A 14,203-nucleotide genomic window follows, 5' to 3' on the forward strand; every position below is an offset into this window, starting at 1 on the left:
CTGGCTCTTATCAAACGGTATGTTGCCAAGCAAGCTATGTCCTGTGAAGGAAAGGGCGGAGGTGATAGTGGATGCCTTGGTGATTATTTTCCAAACGTCGCTGGATTCCGGGGAAGTGCCGGAAGATTGGAAAACAGCTAATGTTACGCCGTTGTTTAAGAAGGGTGGCAGGCAAAAGGCGGGGAATTATAGGCCGGTTAGTTTAACGTCTGTTGTAGGAAAAATGTTAGAATCCGTGATCAAGGAGAAAATAGCGAGGCATCTTGAGGAGAACTGTTTGGTAGAGCAGACGCAGCATGGTTTCGTTAAGGGGAAGTCGTGTCTGATGAATTTATTGGAGTTCTATGAGGATGTGTCTAGGGCGGTGGATAGAGCAGAGTTGGTGGATGTGGTCTTTCTTGATTTTCAGAAGGCGTTTGATAAGGTGCCTCACAAGAGGTTACTGCAGAAGGTCAGGGGGCATGGAGCTGGGGGTAGGGTGTTAGCGTGGATAGAGGATTGGCTGTCAAATAGGAGGCAGAGAGTGGGGGTCAATGGGTGCTATTCGGATTGGCGGTTGGTGACTAGTGGAGTGCCCCAGGGGTCAGTGCTGGGGCCTCAGCTATTTACCATTTATATAGATGATCTGGAGGAGGGAACCGAGTGTATGGTGTTGAAATTTGCTGATGACACGAAGATTGGTGGAACGGCAAATTGTGCGGAGGGTGTGGAGAGTCTGCAGAAGGATCTAGATAGGCTAGGCGAATGGGCCAGGAACTGGCAAATGAAATGTAATGTTGGCAAGTGCGAGGTGGTCCATTTTGGTAGGAATAATGGTAGGAAGGACTATTACTTACGTGGCGAAAAACTGCAGCAGGCAATGGTGCAGAGGGACCTCGGGGTCCTTGTGCATGAGTCGCAAAAACCCAGGCTGCAGGTGCAGCAGGTGGTCAGGAAGGCTAATGGGATGCTGGCCTTCATAGTGAGGGGGATTGAATATAAAAGTAGGGAGGTCTTGCTGCGGCTGTATAGGGCATTGGTGAGGCCGCAGCTGGAGTACTGTGTGCAGTTTTGGTCGCCGCACTTACGCAAGGATATTTTGGCCTTGGAGGGAGTGCAGAGGAGGTTTACTAGGCTGATTCCGGAGTTGAGGGGGTTGAACTATGAGGAGAGGCTGAATAAACTAGGCTTGTACTCGTTAGAGTTTAGAAGAATGAGGGGAGATCTCATTGAGACGTATAAGATGATGAATGGGATGGATAGGATAGAGGTGGAGAGACTCTTCCCGCTCAAAAAAGACAGTAGGACTAGAGGGCACAGCCTCAGGATAAAGGGGGGGGCGGTTTAGAACAGAGTTGAGGAGGAACTTCTTCACTCAAAGGGTGGTGAATCTCTGGAATTCTCTGCCCGTTGAAGTGGTGGAGGCTGCCTCGCTCAATATTTTTAAGATGCGGGTTGATAGGTTTTTGATAGGCAAGGGGATTAAGGGTTATGGGGAGAGGGCGGGAATGTGGAACTGAGCCACGACAGATCAGCCATGATCTTATTGAATGGCGGGGCAGGCTCGAGGGGCTAGATGGCCTACTCCTGCTCCTATTTCTTATGTTCTTATGAGAGTGAAATCTTGAAATTGTCACAATTTGGGCAGCCAAACTGAAAGGGAAAGTAATAAAAGAAAGAATTACATTTCCAGGCAAAATACAGACTTGTAAGTATGTACTGTGGGGTTGGGGGAGAACTACCATGATGCTCAGACTGATGCTTACATCTGACTTTGTGAATGGCTGTAGAGATCACATTAAGATTACAGTTATATAAAAGCAAATTGCTGCAGGTGTTGGAATCTGAAATGAAAACTGAAAATTCTGGAAAATCTCAGCAGGTATGATAGCATCTGTGGAGAAAGAACAAAGCTAACGTTTTGAGCCTGAATGACTCATTTGGAAGAAAAATTAACAGCGGTACTTAATGTTACAAGCCTGGGTGGGATTGTTGGTGCAGACTCAATGGGCCAGATGGCCTCCTTCTCCCTGTAGGGATTCTATGACTCTTTGTCAGAGTTGAAGACAATAGAATATAAGATGATCTTTATACTGTTACAATTCTGTTTGCTTCATATACACATTCTTTCAAAGTGTGCTTTTTTTTATTGGTTGTGTCCAGTTTACTTTTTTCCATATGGTCAGAAAGATTCTGACTAGGTCTAAGGAACCTGTCTGCTGATAGGTATTACAGTGCGCCTGTTCCTATTTTGTTTCTGTGTTGCTAGGATCAAGGTTGCTAAGGAGCTTGGCAATGCGGGACTTGAGAACAGTGCCGCAGTGTGAAGAGCTGCCCCTTATAGAATTGCTGACCTGTCTAAAGCAGTATCTCCTAAACTAGGATACCTGTGACCAGTGGAACCTTGCTAACATTTTAGACATTAGCTTCATTAAGACAGATGTCATTCCCTCTTTATGCATTTAAGAACTGATTGTCTAAGGTTTACAGAAGTTAGTGTGATCGATCTGTGTCAGATGAGTGCAAGGCGATAGATATCTTACTAGAGATCAGTAATAAAATACAAACTGTCTCTCGCGTTTAATTTTTGATTGTGTGACAATAGCATGGCAGCAAATTACTATAACTAAGTAGGTCCCCAGTCCAATTTAAACAAGGCTAGCCTTAAAGGAGACGTAAATGCATATCCTTGTTTGTGGTTTAACTGTTGCTAAAGCTGTGTCTTAGATTTTCACAGTAACTTCATTGCAGTGTTAATGTAAACCTAAATGTGACACTGATCAATAAACTTATAAAAAAACCTTTTAAGAAACTTAAAACTTTAAAATATTCAGCTGCACAGTGTCCTTGTTTCTCAAATGGTTTGGCTGCAGGCAGGGCTGCCCTTGGTGCTGGAGGACCCAGAGGAGCAGGAAGGAAAAGGTGGCCCATATTCAGAGCAGCTTCAGGAAGCGCTCCCCCCACATTAAATTTATTTAGTGGCAATGTCTGAGGACTCTTTAATGCCTCAAGAAGTTCGTCGTTGGGTTATGTCCCCTGCTGCAGCCACAGATTGAGCCTTGCTGTGGGGATGGATGGCGCTGCCTGTAGCTGTCAAGGTCAATTTTTATACCACAGGTTCCTTTCCTGGTGCAGCGTCTTCTGGCTCACAGGACACCAAGAAATTAGAGACATCACTGAAGCCTCAGACCCAAGGAAAAATTTCTACATCTCCCCTCCTACAGACAGAGAGCAGCAAGACAAGAGAGAACTAGGCCTTCGCTTACATGGGCAGGCTTCCCAAAGGTGTCATTGATGAAAACCTCTATTAACCTCCGTGCTCCCCATCATCAAACTGTCACCTTTATCAATCCTAAGATAGCCAGCGACTGCTGGCATCCTTTCATGCCAGAGCTCCTCAAGGGACAAGTATTCAATGAATGGCAGGAAATTCTGAGGAACAAGGGGACCTTGCTGTGTTTGTCCACAGCTCTCTGAAGGCGGAAGGGCATGTTAGGGTGAGCAACACTTGCCTTAACAATTGAAGAATAGATTACAAAAGCAGAGAGGTCATGTTGGAGTTACATAGAACTGGTGAGGCCACAGTTGTACTGTATACAGGCCTGGTCACCGCATTATAGGAAGGATGTGATTACACTGAAGGGGGTGCTGGCAAGACTCCCTACAAACAGATGAACATGTCACATATTTAAAACATTCTTTGGCAAGACAAAAGGATACTGTTAAAAGCAACTTTCAATCTGATTATTATGGACCTCCAATGACTTAATGCAGTAAGACACCATAAATTACAGCAGGTGACATTGGTTCATAACGATTGCTAATTGCATATTAATTGTGTTTAACTGTATGCAGATGGTGGATATTAACTGGGGATTCATTTCCCCGTTCTTATAAATAGGAACAGACTGAAGGCGTGCCAGTTGGTTAGGAGATGCATGTTTATAATGTGTGTCTGTATAAGTTTCATTTGTGGCGGTTTTAGATGCTGTGATACTGGGGTTCTTTAAGTCTGAGCTTGTTGAATTCAGATAGCCTGTAGCATCGTTGGCTTTTCTGGGTGTAACCGGATATTGATGGGTGACATGGTGTGAATGCTGATTCAGGTCCACTTAGCCGCTGTGAAAGCCATTTCCTGACTTGCTGACTACTGTACATGTTGAACAAACAATAAAGCTTACAAAAGTGTTTAAAGAGTGGTTCCAGTTCTACTCCTTCACCAGCTGGCTTTCTGGAAGAGAATCTAGTGCCAGAAAAGGGTTGCCTGCCTAAAGGCAAAGCTGGAAACTGGTGCAAAAAAATTTCAGAATAATTTCAGAACTCACTCCTCATACTTGCACTGCCCTTTTTTATTTTCTACACTTTCATCCCACTTTACCAGTCCATGGCCTTCCCCCTTCTCCATCATCCTGAACACTCAACCAATATTTCAACTTTCCAGCAGTCCTTCCTGCACACCCCACAGTCATCTAATCCCTCCATTTGCTGAACCTTTTTTTGAATATGTTAGACAATGAAATAAAGACTGCAGAACAGACAAGTTGCTAGAAGTAGAAATTCTCATGATTGTGAGGTTTGGCTTCCAACAAACTTGAGAGTAATTAAGAGAGCTATAATAAAGACAGTTAGATAGTTGGAGCTTATTCTAAGATGCCAGGAAAGGATCAAACAGATTTGTCATGTAGCTCACTTTTTACTGAAAAGGTCCTTGTCAATGGAACTTCTAAGACTAAATTGAGGCTGGTTGCTAGGATTTTGAAAGAGCGACTGGGTAATAGAGACACGCAGTACAAAAAGAGGCCCTTCAGCTCATTGTGTCCGTGCTGGTCATCAAACACTTACCTATTCTCATCCCATTTTTCCACACTTCGTAGCTTTTTATGCTATGGTGTTTCAAGTGCTCTTCTAAATATTTCTTTCATGTCGTGGAAGTCCCTGCCTCTACCACCCTATCGTGCATTAAGTTCCAGATTTCACCACCCTCCGAGTGAAAACATTTTTCCTTAAATTCCCTCCAAATCTCCTGCTTCTTACCTGAAATCTGTGCTCCCTGCTTATTGGCCCCTCTATTAAGGGGAATAGTTTTTTCCTATCCCCCCTTTCTATATCCCTTATAATTTTGTACACTTCGATGAGATCCCCCTTCAGCCTTCTGAGCTTTAAGGAAAACAAGCCCAGCCAGTCCAGCTTCTCTTCAGAGCTGAAATGCTCCAGCCCAGATAATATCCTGGTAAATCTCCTCTGTACCTTTTCTACTGCAATCACATTACTTCTATAGTGTGGAATCAGAACTGCACACACAGTACTCTAGCTGTGTCACAACAAGCATTTTACACAACTCCACCTTTACCTCCCTGTTCTTGTATTCTGTGCCTCGGCTAATAAAGGAAAGTATCCCAAATGCCTTCTTAACCGCCTCATCTACCTGTCCTGCTGCCTTCAGGGATTCTTGGACATGCATTCCAAGGTTCTTCTGGTCCTCTGTACTTCCTAGCATCCTACCGTTCATTGTATTCTTGTTAGTCCTCCCAAAATAGATCATCTCACACTTTTCAGGATAAAATTCCATTTGCCAGTGTTCAGCCCATCCATGTCAACCTGTAAACTTGTTGTTGTTTATCCCACCACCAATGTTCATGTCATCTGCAAATTTACTGATCATACTCCCCATGTTTACATCTAGATCATTAATGTACACTACAAACAGCAAGGGACCCAGCACCTATCCCTCTGGTACACCACCGGACACAGACTTTCATTCACAAAAACAACCTTCGACTATTACCCTCCACTTCCACCACTAAGTGAATTTTGGATCCAATTTACCAAATTGCCCTGGATCCCATGGGCTCTTGCCTTCCGATTCAGCCTCCCATGTGGAACTTGTCAAGAGCCTTACTGAAGTCCATGTAGATTACATCATTGCATTGCCCTCATCTACACACCTAGCCACCCCCTTGGAAAACAAAATCAAATTTGTTAGACATGATCTGCCCCTGACAAAGCCTCGCTGACTATCTTTGATTAATCCTTGCCTCTCCAAGTTCAGATTAATTCTGTCCCTCTGAATTTTTTCCAGTAATTTCCCTGTCACTGATGTTAGACTGACTGGTTTGTAATAGGGTTTTGCCCTATTTCCCTTCTAGAATAATGGTACCACATTAGCTATCTTCCAGTCCTCTGGCACCTGTCCTGTGCAGTAAGATGTTTCATAACACCAGGTTAAAGTCCAACAGGTTTATTTGGTAGCACAAGCTAAGAAGGAGCGACACTCTGAAAGCTTGGGCTCCCAAATAAACCTGTTGGACTTTAACCTGGTGTTGTGAGACTTCTTACTGTGCCCACCCCAGTCCAATGCCAGCATCTCCACATCATCTCCCCTGTGGCCAGAGAAAATTTGAAAATTAGCATCAGAGCCCCTGCAATCTCCTCCCTTGCCTTACAGAGCAATCTAGGGCACACCTCATCTGGGCCTGGGGATTTATCCATTTTAAGACTGCTAAAACCACTAACACCTCCTCCCTCTCAATGCTAATCCATTCAATTATATCACAGTTCCACCTCCTGCTTTCTGTACATACATTGTCCTTCTCCATAGTGAACACATGCAAAATACTCATTAAATACTTCACCAATGTCTTTCAGCTCCACACAGAGGTTGTCACTTTGGTCCCCAATGAGCCCTACTCTTTCCCTCGTTAGCCAATTGTCCTTAATATTCTATAAAACACCGTGGGATTTTGCTTTATTTTGCCCACCAGTGGTTTTTCATGCCCTCTCTACACTGTCCTAATTTCTTTTTAATTAGCCCCCTGCACATCCATCTATACACCTCTAGGATATCCACTGTTCTGAGCATCCTGAATCTGCTATAAGCCTCCCTTTGTTTCCTTATCCAATACTGCATATCCCTTGACGTCTAGGACTCTCTGGACTTGTTGGTCCCACCATGGAAAACTAGAACGCAGACACAGAAGAGAGTGGATAGGAATCAAACGTCATTAATTGGAGGGGATGCATGCAGACTCTAGATTAGGGGTCAGGGCGTGTTGTGTTATCGTGGCACAAGAGGGATGGGTTGCAAAGAGGCTCATGAAGGTGGGGGAGGGGAAAGACTTGCACACTAATGTCATTGTGGATTCTCCCGCAGCTGAAAAACATAGTCCTCGACATAAAAGTTGTATTTTAGCTGCCTGATACTTACCAGAGAGAAATGTTTCTGAAACCACCCAAAGAGGCAATGTAGGAAACCAAAAGACAGTTATGGAAACTAAACAAATAAATCTATAGCCTGAACCTTGCTTCCTGGTGTAACTCATTTGCTCAATTGTTTTTGACTAAAAACAGGTTGTACTGAAATCCCTGGATGTTTCATCAGTAGCATAAAGGAACCCTTACAGGGATCTTCATGATGCATGTTGATGCTTTCTTGCAGGGTGTTTTTGTGGAATTTGTGAAATATGTTACTAATAAGATTAAAGCACAATCTAAAATTGAAAGTCGGGTTTGTGTGGGGCTTTTAAATACATTTCGTCAGATATTAAGCAAAGAAGGTTTGGAGTAAATTATCAATTTGGTTGCTCCTGTCCCATTGCTTAAAAAAGGTGATTTGGAATGTGGGGGGACGGGGGTGTTGTGGCACAGTGGGGGGAGGTATGGGTGAGTGGTGGGGGGGAGATGCGGGTGGGTGGTGGGAGGGTGGTGTTCCCAATGGCTCTGAGGTGAAATTTCCCAGGCTGATCTGGGTGGAATTGGGAGCAAAGCAATTAACCCCAGCAACCTTGGTCTGGAAGTTTAAGGAAAAAGTTAGGAAAGGAAATTACCAGTCTGTGTTTGTGTGCCTGGTCACCATCATAACCCAGTAGCAGGAATAAATATATACGCCTCAGGAGAGGAAAGGATGGTAGTTGACTGTGATGGCTCTCCACTTAAATAGATGTTAACACTCACTTTCAGAACTTACTCCTACAAATTGAATAAGATGTAACTGTCAACAATTTCCTTGCCTTTTCAGGAGGAGGAAAAAAACAATAAAGTTGGTGACATTATTTAGCACAAAGTCTGGAATGTCAAAAAGGCTGTCGTGTATACAATTTGGTGTCATGGACTCTGCCCAATATATTCTGTCTCCTAGGGGAAAGATCTCCAAAGCCTTCTCAGTCCTGCAGAGGTTAACTGTGCAAATTTCCAGAATGTTTATTCCGCCTTCCAACATCCATTGTTTAAATTTTATTGCTCACTTTCCGTTATTCAAGGTCCCAAGGACTATATATTTCTCAGTTGAAGGAAAATGGAAATACTGTACATTTTTCATCAAAATTTATGATCCACAGTTAGAATCATGCAGTGAACAGACCGAGGATATGATCCCAATTACAGTGAAGCTGTGATAATAATCCTTTTAACATTTACCTAGCAGCTCATAAGCCATTTAACAAGTACAAACAGAGGCTCAGGGAGCCTTATTTTTTAAACGATAAATGTATTGCCATCCATTTGCAAAATTACAGTTTATTATCCAGGGACTGGTGTCATTCATAATGGACCAAATTTTTTTGTCAGGAGAATAACTTGCATTTACATTGTGCCTCTAACATCCCCCAGGGTTCCTTCCAGAGGAAAATTAAACACTGGATAACGATAAGTGGGAGAATTGAGAGAGGTGACTGAAAACTTGGTCTTAAAGATAAATTTTAAGAGGGTTCTTAAAGGCAGAGCAGAAGAGGAGCTTAACAAGGATTGCTTGAAAATCGGTCCATAGTTCAGCATTTATCAGATAGCAGAGTTTCCTACCCCTGCCACCAGAAATGTTGGCTGCTTCCACACTCTCCAAGGAACATTAATTGTCTGGAGGTGGGATTTGACTTGATTTGATTTAATATTGTCACATGTATTAGCATATAGTGAAAAGTACTGTTTCTTGCTATATAGACAAGGCATACCATACATAGAGAAGGGAAGGAGAGAGTGCAGAATGTATTATTACAATCATAGCTAGGGTGTAGAGAAAGATCAACTTAATGCAAGGTAGGTCCATTCAAATGTCTGATGGCAGCAGGGAAGAAGCTGCTCTTAAGTCGGTTGGTACATGTTGTCAGACTTTTGTAACTTTCTCCCAACGGAAGAAGGTGGAAGAAAGTATGTCCAGGATGTGTGGGGTCCTTAATCATGTTGGCTGCTCTTCCAAGACAGCAGGAAGTGTAGACAGTGTCAATGGATGGGAGGCTGGTTTTAGTGATGGACTGGGCTTCATTCACAACCGTTTGTGGTTTCTTGTGGTCTTGGGCAGAGCAGGAGCCACACCAATCTGTGATACAACCAAAAAGAATGCTTTCTATAGTGCATCTGTAAGAGTTGGTGGAAGTTGTAGCAGACATGCCAAATTTCCTTAATCTTCTGAGAAAGTAGAGGCATTGGTGAGCTTTCTTAACTATAGTGTCAGCATGGAGGGACTAGGACAGGTTGTTGGTGATCTGGACACCTAAAAACTTGAAGCTCTCGGCCATTTCTAGTTCGTCCCCATTGATTTAGACAGGGATATGTCCTCCACCATGCTTTCTGAAGTCAATGGCAGTCTCCTTCATTTTGTTGACATTTGGGAGAGATTATTGTCATGTTACCAGTTTACCAATTCCTCTATCTCTTTCCTGTATTCCATCTCATTATTGTTTGAGATCCCCACTCACTTGGGAGGAAGAACCACCTCAGAGATCTGCCAGCCGATCAGATTATTTACAGCTATTGTATTGATGTTGGGACCTGTGCACAAGGTTAGAACTTCTCCCTCGCTCTTGGTTTCCTGTTACTCAATCAAGTGATGCTACATCATCATTACACTGGCATCACGCGCTTCTGATGTTAACTCTTTACAGATCTCCTGGGATTTGACTCATCAGAATTTTACTATCAATGTGTTTGATCTCTAGTGTTGCTAATCTGGATAAATTAGAAGTGGAATTATTTACTTTTGACTGGTTGTTGCAAATTACAGCAGAGTTTAGTTAGTTTTGTGACTAATATTTCATAGATGTGCAAAGAAAATATAGAACAGAATTTTATGAGAATGATTCTAAGTGTCCAGCTAGTGTGAAAGTGGGAGAGTTGTAGATGTATTGTTTGGGCGAGTTTTAATGCCTAATCTTGTGCACATCATGCATTAAAAAATTGGCTAAACTGTTTCTAGCAGCTACAGACAGTAGGTGGGGCTTAAGTTGCCAGCCATCCTGCAGAGGGTGCTATTGCACATGTGCAAACCTCAGTGCCTGCACATATGCAATAGCAACATCAGAAGAGCAATCGCACATGTACAGATCTCTGATTCTACCCATGTACAATAGCAACAGCAGAGATATGACACACAGAGAGAGATCTTTCAGACCTTTGCTGATTTAGCCAGCCTGAACATAACCCCCATCCTGCAATCACAGGGGCCCAAAGTTGATCGCGAGCCCCAGACTACTTCGAAATATAGTCCTGTCTGCCCCCCCAGCTCCCCCCCCACCGGCCAGGCTGATCATACCCCCTCCCCCACCATTCTAATGCAGAGCAGCATTATCCCACACATCGGTGCTGCAGACTGGCAGTGAGCCCCCCCCCCCCGCCCCTTTCCCCCCACGATCCCCTGCAGAATGGAGGCAGGCCATCCCCCCTCAATCCCCAACCCGGCTTCTTCTTCATGCCTCACACACATAGGCCTTGCACCCTGACACTGCCCAATGGGGGAACTCCCCTTGCCCTCAACCTCTCCAATGGGCAGTGCTAAGATGCCTGGTTGGTGTTACCAAGGTGCCAGGCTGGCAGTGCCAAGGTGCCAGGCTGGCAGTGCCAAGGTGCCAGGCTGGCACTGCCCAAGGGGAACCCCCCCCCCCTTGCCCTCAGTCTCTCCCGGGGGGTCCTTAATGGCCTCCGGTTCTACCAACGAGGCCAACATGACGGTTCCCTGTTGATAGGGAGCAGGTGTTTTCTTCACTGGAGAGAACCTCTCTCGCAAGACCATAACGGCAAGCAAATCCAGACGATTCAGCACCGGGCTCGCTAATGCCATTTAAATTAGTATTGAAATACATTTGAATAATTTATTCAGTCTCTCACCCATTTCCGACGAGATCGTCAAATCGCGAGAGCCAAGAAACCGGGCCTGAGCCTGATTTCTCGGCTCTCGCATGATTTTACCGGCTCACTCCGCCCATTGTAGGACCAGGCAAAGCAGTAAAATTCTGTCTCATGGTTTACATCTGTGATGTGGTGGTTAACAATTGGTATTGATGAGGGCTCTTTGCAAAAATGAACTGAAGTTGCAGTTTTGCTGTAAATACCAGTTTTATCACTGTGGTTTGCCAGCAGATTTGATTGCTGGCAGCAATTTGCACGAAGGCTAATGACCCTGGATGGACCTTTGCCTCTTTTGTGTTTCAACGTGTACAGCTCTCTGGGAGATTGATTTTTAATGTTAAAAGAGTAGGTTTTGTAATGTTGGAATGTCTCACATATAGATTTAAGAGTTCTGAAGGGTTCCATGGATCATGTAAACATTTTTAAAAGCCTGACTTTGCGTCCAGCTGAAGTGTCTCCCGTTGGAAGGCTGACTCATGTGAAACCACTCCTTTTGCTTTCAGGGTGACAGGGGAGGTGCTTAGAGGCTCCGAGACAAATCATTATCTTAACTCCAAGGTACGTGAGCATTTTACTATTGCCTATCACACAAAACTGTTTTGCAGTAATCCAGAAATGTGACCATCACCTTTGAATCAGAAGGTTATGGGTTAAAAAGTCCCACTCAGGAGACTTATGTACATAATCCAGGCTAATACTTCAGTGCAGTATTGAGAGAGTTCCACACTTCCAGATAGTGTGGATGAGATAGGAATGTAAGACTGAGGAGCAGAAGTAGGCCATTCAGCTGTTTGAGTATGTTCCGCCGTGCGATAAGATTATGTTGATGAGGTTGTGGTTTCAACTCCACTTTCCTTGACTGTCCTTTTGGGTGGGCATAAAACATTCCGAGACATTATGTCAAAGTTATCCCTCAGCTAACACACTATTTGGTCACCATTACATTGTGTTTATAGAAGATTGTTGTGTTCCATTGCCATATTTCCTATATTTTCAATTACAACAATGACTACACTTTCATTGGCCATGAATAGCTTTGGGACATTCTGAGGTTCCGGAAGGCACTATAAAAATGCAATTCTTCTTCTTTTTTGAAGAAGTGCAAAAGGTCTGGAGGCTCACAATTGCAGAATAAAAACACTTCACCAGTCTGACAGTCACTTCATGAAATGCATGTGACAGAAAATCACAGTTCCTGGTTTTATAACCCAATTTATAACAGGTCACTGAACGTCAGAAAGTAGGTGAATTCCCATGCTGATTTGTCTGCACCTGATATTAGATTGCACTTGAGTTCTAGTCATCTTCTTTGTTGCTTTTATATCTGGTAACAGAAATGATTTTGAGGGATATTTTGCTCGGTATATAAAGGTAATTTTTTTAAAAAATCAACTTATTCTTGGTAATCAGAATTCAGCACAACAGTTTTGCAAACAGAGAAAAATATACTTTGTGCAAAGAATACCACATCAAGCACTGGGAAAGGACTTTCTGTAGAATTGAAAAGCCAGTCAGTTTCATAAACTATGAATGTATCTCGTTACGATACTGTGCCCTTAAGAAATGTATTTGTGTCATGTTTCTTCCGAAGGGGCTGTTTTATACTTCAGCTCTGATTACGGTGCCAATTGACTACAACCAGCAGCCCACATGCAGAGCACGCAGAAGGATGATTGCTCTGAATTATTGGAGTGTTTGTTATAATCTGTGCTAATGCATTTTTATTATTCTTAGAGTTGTTCTCTGGCATCTCTGAATAGTGTTTGATTAGGTTGATTGACAAGAAAAAAATCATGATTAGGTGGAGCTAGGCTCACCAGGAGGGAAAAAAGCAGGCAGTTGTAGTTTGAATTTGGAAAAGAGCAGTAGCTCTTTTTAATCTCTCTCTTTTTCTGGAAGTTGAAGTCTGAGGACCCGCTAGAACGCAGGTATCTCTCTCCAGAGATCTGCAAAAGGCAAGAGGTGTTTTCTCTCCGTCTCTTCCACTGGAGTTCTGCTATGTGAAGATAGGTTTTCCCCTGGAGGCTGCTATCTGAGAGTCAGAAGATGGGTGTCTCTCTGTATCTCTATCCAGGGGGAGTTAAAAAGGTGGAAGACTAGGAAGACTAGTGTGTCTTGCTAACTGATTCTGAAGACAAATTTGTGTCTATGGGGATATTGCTTAAATTGGAACCAGAGGAAATAGCTGGCAGTTAAAAATTACATCTGGTAATTTTTAAGTAGTTCAGTTGGTAAAAGTTATGCTAATTATTTTTGTTATACTTTAATTGTGTTGTTAAATAAAGTTTGTTTTAATAAAAGCTTCCTAATGGGTCAATATAGTCACACCTAGAGCAGAGCACTTTATGCTCATACTCATGCCAAAGTCAGAAATAGTTGGGGTCTAGGCTAAGGGTGGCACAATAGCACAGTGGTTAGCACTAGTGCTTCACAGCTCCAGGGACCTGGGTTCGATTCCCGGCTTGGGTCACTGTTTGCACATCTTCCTTGTGTCTGCTTGGGTTTCCACCAGGTGCTCCGGTTTCCTCCCACAGTCCAAAGATGTGTGGGTTAGGTTGAGTGACCATGCTAAAAAAAAAGCCCCTTTAGAGTCCTGAGATGTGTAGGTTAAAGGATTAGAGGGTGCAGGATGGGGGTAGGGCCTGGGTGGGATTGTGGTCGGTGCAGACTCGATGGGCCAAGTGGCCTCCTTCTGCACTGAAGGGTTTCTATGATTTCTATTTCTATGACTCTAACTTCGTAATATACCTTGGAGTTTCTGAACTGGTCCCTAACAATCTCAAAACGTCTGGTGGTTCTATCCAACCCGGCAAATATTCACAGTGACTTATCACTCCTCTCACAAGCTGTACTTGTAAAGTTCTAGACAGTTGTTAAAGCTTCCTTAATTGTGATGTAATAATTATTATTATGTTTTAAATTCAGAAGGTTCTAGAACAAAACACAATACTGTTAAAGATGCAGCACTACAGCAGTTTGTTTTCTCTTTAAGCATCTATATTTAAAAACAATCCATGATAAAGCGCTGGAGTAGAACTGGTGATGAGTGAACCTGGGGTTCGCAGGGTATTTCCTTGGGTTAAATGGCCCCAGGATTGCTGCACAAGTGTAC

At 43.4% G+C, this 14,203-nt stretch overlaps 1 protein-coding gene across 4 annotated transcripts in view; it reads left to right on the forward strand.

Moving 5' to 3' along the window:
• Nucleotides 1–14,203, forward strand: part of abhd6a (abhydrolase domain containing 6, acylglycerol lipase a) — an 82,103-nt gene that overhangs the window by 27,770 nt on the left and 40,130 nt on the right. Inside the window, exon 2 of one of the 4 annotated variants that reach the window (XM_080182915.1) lies at nucleotides 11,595–11,649. The exons of the other annotated variants lie outside the window; for them this stretch is intronic. The gene's annotated coding sequence lies outside the window, so the exon portion shown is untranslated. The remainder of the gene's footprint in view (nucleotides 1–11,594; nucleotides 11,650–14,203) is intronic. 4 annotated transcript variants of the gene reach the window in all.

This window comes from Carcharhinus amblyrhynchos, chromosome 3 (assembly GCF_965287045.1).
Source record: "Carcharhinus amblyrhynchos chromosome 3, sCarAmb.v2.hapA, whole genome shotgun sequence".
NCBI classification, from domain to species: Eukaryota; Metazoa; Chordata; class Chondrichthyes; order Carcharhiniformes; family Carcharhinidae; genus Carcharhinus; species Carcharhinus amblyrhynchos.